At 40.8% G+C, this 5,363-nt stretch overlaps 1 long non-coding RNA gene across 1 annotated transcript; it reads right to left on the bottom strand.

The window, feature by feature from the left end:
• Nucleotides 1-414: 414 nt before the first annotated feature.
• LOC119329068 lies at nt 415-1,841 on the bottom strand. The gene is made up of 3 exons (XR_005159274.1): nt 1,769-1,841; nt 1,294-1,371; nt 415-466 (listed from the first exon to the last, which is right to left on the bottom strand). It is a non-coding gene; the product is annotated as an uncharacterized LOC119329068 (long non-coding RNA).
• Between the last annotated feature and the right edge of the window lie 3,522 nt (nt 1,842-5,363).

Here is a 5,363-nt window from a genome sequence, read left to right as displayed (position 1 = left end):
AATTTCAGCATATATGTGAATATTAAATCGACCTCACATACCTAAAGAAATTAGGGAAAACACTAAGGCTGCAGTGTGGCTCCCGTGTCCTTGACAGTTTCGGCGTTCCCACTGCGTCCACGCCGGTTGTGGCGCGACCCTCACATCCTTGGTGGCGGCCACGGTGCCCACATCCACCTGCATCCACGTTTGGGCTGTACTGGAGTATGCGGCAGCACTGGAGCAGCCAAACACTTGTATCCGTCACTACTGCATGTCATTGCAGATTAGAGATATACAATTTAGGATCCAGAGACGGAAGAAGATACCTGGGCCGCCGGCACTGATCCAAAAATACCTAGGAGCAAACCCCAGCAGCAGGCCCTCTCATCCTCTTCAAGGTTGTCTACCGCCTCACGCTACTCCTTTTCTCACTTATCTCCACCGGCACTCACCTCCCGCTGGTGCCATCGGTTATGCCCTTCGTCTGACAACAAAAATAATTTGTTGTCAATATATATTGCCAATTAGGCATGAACAATCATTAGAAACTCAAAATTCAATTACTCTAAAAGAACGAGCTCGATATCATATTACTTGATCTTTCGTAGAGAAAAAAATACTAAACCAAGCTTCATTATCAGGTTAAGATTTATTTTAGGGTAGAGAGACTTTAGATGGTTTCTATTTCCCTAAATTCTAAGCCCAATGTGCCTCTATGTCCCTGTTTCTTACCTCCTCACTCACCGACCAGATCAAGAAGAAGCACCCAGATCATGTTTCAAGTATTTCAAATTTAAAGGGCAAAAAAAGTTAACAACAAAATAATCTCGAATAACAATGTCACCGCCAATACCAAAATTGAGAAGTACGCTAGATGGTCTATCCGAATTTGTGAGATTTTGATATATCTATAAGTTATTCAGAGATAGTTTTGTAATTAACAGAATAAGATAAATTATGCTACAACACATTGCATGCGGAACTTAAGCAGTACCTCTTAGAATTATCTTAAAGAAAAATCGACTCTGGTGAGTATAGATACTCGGCATATACTGCTGCGAAATCTAAATGGACTATTTTTGTAATGAAGAGATATATTTTACTGCAACACAAGGATGAATGATATTTTCTGACCTTCAGGCCATGTTTCGTGGACAACATTTTCTACATTAGACAAGCACAAACTAAAAATCTAGAGCTAAGATGTACATGTAATAGTTAGTTTACACTCTTTCATACCAAAGTATATGATTTGATCACTTCCAAGTTCGAACATTACCTTGTCTAGTTCATCAGATAGAAAAACATTACCTTGTCTAAGACCTCACTTCTGATAACGTTTAGGTGCAGACCTTTGCTCATATACACTTTCTGAAGTAGGATTTGGATCTGGAAGGTTATCACATAGAAGTTCAATTCAATTAGAAAATATTGATAATACCACAAGGAATAGGCAGGAACCATTAAAAAATATGTGACTGCATCCTAGCTCGTGCTTCTCCAAATTAAACCATGTCACTCACCTGAAAAACTTCTAGATTGCGACCAATGCCACAATTTATGTCGTCATCTACTAAAAACTCTGTGCAAGCTCATGTCCTTCTCCATGATTAAATTTTATTAGTTTACCCATGCTAAATTATGTATAAAAACCAAGCTTTTTTTAAGGTAAAGAAGTATAGAACAACATGCAGCCTGATCTTCTCAAAACACGCACTAAGTAAAATAGCAATAATAGGGGTGGAGGTGGGAAGGCCATGGAAATAAAAGGTAGATTGGATCGAACCTGCTCTAAACAGGTCATCAGAGTCAGTCCTGCTGCGTGAGGCGGTGAAGCTCGACAGCAGATGGCCATCATGACCCTGAAGGTGCACAACGCCTCCACAGGTCACACACGCCCAACTCACTACATACAACACTCAATACGATACAATCAATGGAGGTAACTACAAAATACACAACAAACCTTGTGTACAGACCTTTTCACTAAATAATTCAAAACTAATTATATTCTGTAAGCAAAACAAAATCTTTTTAGGAACATCGTGTTGTTTAGCTTTTGAAATGCTGGAATTCTGATATTCTGAGATTTTCAAGCAAAACTTCTAGGACTGTAAAGTGACAACTGACAACATGGCAATCGACATAATGGTTCAGATGCCCTATGGTCAAGAGACACTCGCACCATAAAATTGCAATACCGGTGAGTTGTGAAAATTAATTCGCTCGGCTTGGTCAAGAGCCCTATGGTCACGCAAGCCACACGATGATGTCCCTTCTTGAACCTCCATTCCAAGAAACTGAGACTGGGGAACAATCAGCACCCACAGAAACTGCAAGCACCACCCTCTGTTATTAAGTTGGTAAAGCTCTACTCGCCTCAAACACAACCTTCTCCATTCAAACCACAGAATGCACATGGCTAATGTGGAAAATCAACAAAACCCCAATCTGCTACTATTAATTGTTGCCGAGGTGTAGAAACATAGTTACAATGAGATTGTTGATGATTACGGTGGAGAACAACTTCGTCATGACCTTGTGGGAGGGGCAGTGGCAATGTAGACGAAGCTGTGGCCGCTAGTGCGCACGAACTCAGAGCCGGTGACGCGGCCGATGGAGCCGAACACGACCTCCAGATCGACCATGGACATGCTCTCCGCCAGCCCGACGACGTCCAACGACATGGACTATCTGCAAAAGAATTGAAATGCAACAGTCATATACAAATATATTAGATAAAAGATGACTGAGTTCCAAATTAACATTTGCACCACATCATATGAAGCATTGTGGTATGATCTAGCACCAAATTTTGGATTTCGAAAAAAGTTCGTGAAGATGAACCTCAAGGACCAAAAGATCGGCATGGGCCCTCCATTGATATGTGCACTCTGTCAGGCGGTGTGTGCAGAGAATGTGTAACCTTAGAGCTGCTGAGGGGGAGGCACCGCAGTCCATCCGCGTCCACAATATCGGCCTTACTTCTACTCCAGCACGAGCTCCAGTATGCAGGTGTGAGCATGCCAAAGTAGGCTGAAATTCCCAATCCGAGAGGGCGAGGCCATGGTCGCACTCTAGCGATCCCTCACCACTCTTCCTGCCCCCTCTCTTCTTCTCGTTGCCTCTTCCTCCTCGTTTCCTTCTCCCAATCCTCTTGCACTCTATTATAGGTGTAGTACTCTCTACTCTATTTCTCGCCTCCTCCCCGTCGTTCTCTACCCTGTTCCCAATCCTCCCGTACTCTGTTGTAGGTGCAGTACTCTCTACTCTGTTTCTCACCTCCTCCTACCCGTCGTGCTCTACCCTGTCGCTAGTACAGTGTTTTGTTTCTCTTCTCAACAAATCTTCTCTGCTCTTTAATGAACATACATGAACCAACTGGTTAAACATGGTCAATCATGTATTGTCTTAAAAAATAATCGTAGGATCAGAAAATAACACGCATGGCTTTGCAGATTTGCGCTCGGCAAGGTTCCAAAGCAGTATACAATAGTCAAGATTGCAATGATTTATCTCTCCAGCACATGAACCCTCGAATATAAACTACATATTGTTCAAATGAAGTGCATGGTGGAAGATTCGTTATGGGGCTGTGTCAGTATGGCTCCAGTGCCCAGAAATCGTATGCACTAAGCTTCAGAAACCAAAGTAGCACGTTTGCTACAGAGTTGTGTCATACGTATCAAGACTTTGTTCACATCTCATTCATTATGGGGTTGTGACAGTAACTCAATATGACTTCAGTACCCAGCTTATCTTGGTATTTGTTATTAATAAGGACATGATATTGTTGCTCTTGAGTTAATCAATTCATTCTTTTTTCAGAACCGAGTTAATCAATTCAGATTGGCAAATACTTGCATCTCTTATTGTGCACAAAATATATTATTTTCAGCTCTTAATTTCAGTTTCACATCAGACGTGTGCACCTAAACACCTAAACACTTAGCAAGTCAGATACAAAGAAACAGTTGGGTGGTTCAATCACTGAATAATCCTCTATCCTTCGATAACTACCAGAAATTCAGAGCAGTTCGTCGGTAGCTATACATTGATATGCATATGAAAAATCGAGTGTCCAATCTCTCTCCCGTAGACATCATCAGCAACAATCAGGAGCATTAGCATCTCCTCTCTCTCAAATTTTGTCATCCCAAAAAGTTCCCATCATCTTCTCCCCGCCCCCGGTCGATGGCCACTACAGTTATTACTTCCCCAGAATAACCATCTATTTCTTTTTTTTGCATCTTCAATGTATAGCAAAGATTAATAAGTGATGCAGAATTTACCCTCATGGTAGCATAAAGCTTGTACTTGCCATGGTTCCTCGATTGGCACTTGAAACAAAAGCAAAAACTAATTAAAAAGCCACTCTGGTGAACAAACTTGAATCTTGGGACTATCCCTTTTCATTGTACAAGCACTACTGAAAACCATGGTTTTATTATTGATTGAAAATTCTTGTAATACAGTCTTCACTAAATGCAGTTATCATGGCTCTACTTTTGGCAGATTACCGGTTCCTTCTACAAGATAGCTATACAACTTCATAGGTCACCAAATAATACCAATCGGGCTAATTATTGTAGAAAACTACATCAAATTTTCTGAAGAGAACTGGACCCAAGTACACCATATAGGAAATCAAAGGTAAACTCTATATGACTAGCAACAACCGATGGAACAACTGTCATCTAATTCAGCCACACACCACTTGGCAAAGACCTCGAATAAAAGCATGCTAGAAACCTACATATAACTGAAAGTGAAATGCAAATGTATTGAAACTATACGTACCAAATTTTATGTACATTTATTATCTAGACATATCTTTCTAGCTTCTACAAGAAATAATAAGTTAGCCTAAGAATACTGCAACATGACCAAATCTTCTCGGAATCATTTTTATTTCAAACTATTAAGTTACTTTCCTCTTGCATGGATGAACACAAATATTACCTAGCATGCATAGGCACACACATGGCCCGTGGCCACAGCGTATCCCTATAGGCGACACGCATCACAACTAACCCAACACAACAAGACAAATCTTGCAATGAGCCGACAATCTAATGGAGAATTAGAGAATATAATACCCCAAGATCTTACCTGACATATTAGAGGCCACTACCGAACCAGCATGATCCAAGGCAACATGAAAACCATCATCCTAAGCGCTACTTTATTTTGCAGGACAGAATTTGATACATCACCATGCGTCTCTGCGAACAAAACAAGACCAGATCAATAAATCACAGCACATGCCTGCAAAATTCCGAACAAGCAAATCTAATTCACACAGAAAAGAATGAGGGCCCACTTATTCTAACAACTCTGAAACAACTCGTCATTTGAAAATAGGCAAACAAATTATTCTT

This window comes from Triticum dicoccoides, chromosome 7A (genome assembly GCF_002162155.2).
Source record: "Triticum dicoccoides isolate Atlit2015 ecotype Zavitan chromosome 7A, WEW_v2.0, whole genome shotgun sequence".
NCBI classification, from domain to species: Eukaryota; Viridiplantae; Streptophyta; class Magnoliopsida; order Poales; family Poaceae; genus Triticum; species Triticum dicoccoides.
The sequence above is the reverse complement of the archived record's forward strand: the minus strand, read 5'-3'. Positions and strand labels throughout refer to the sequence as shown.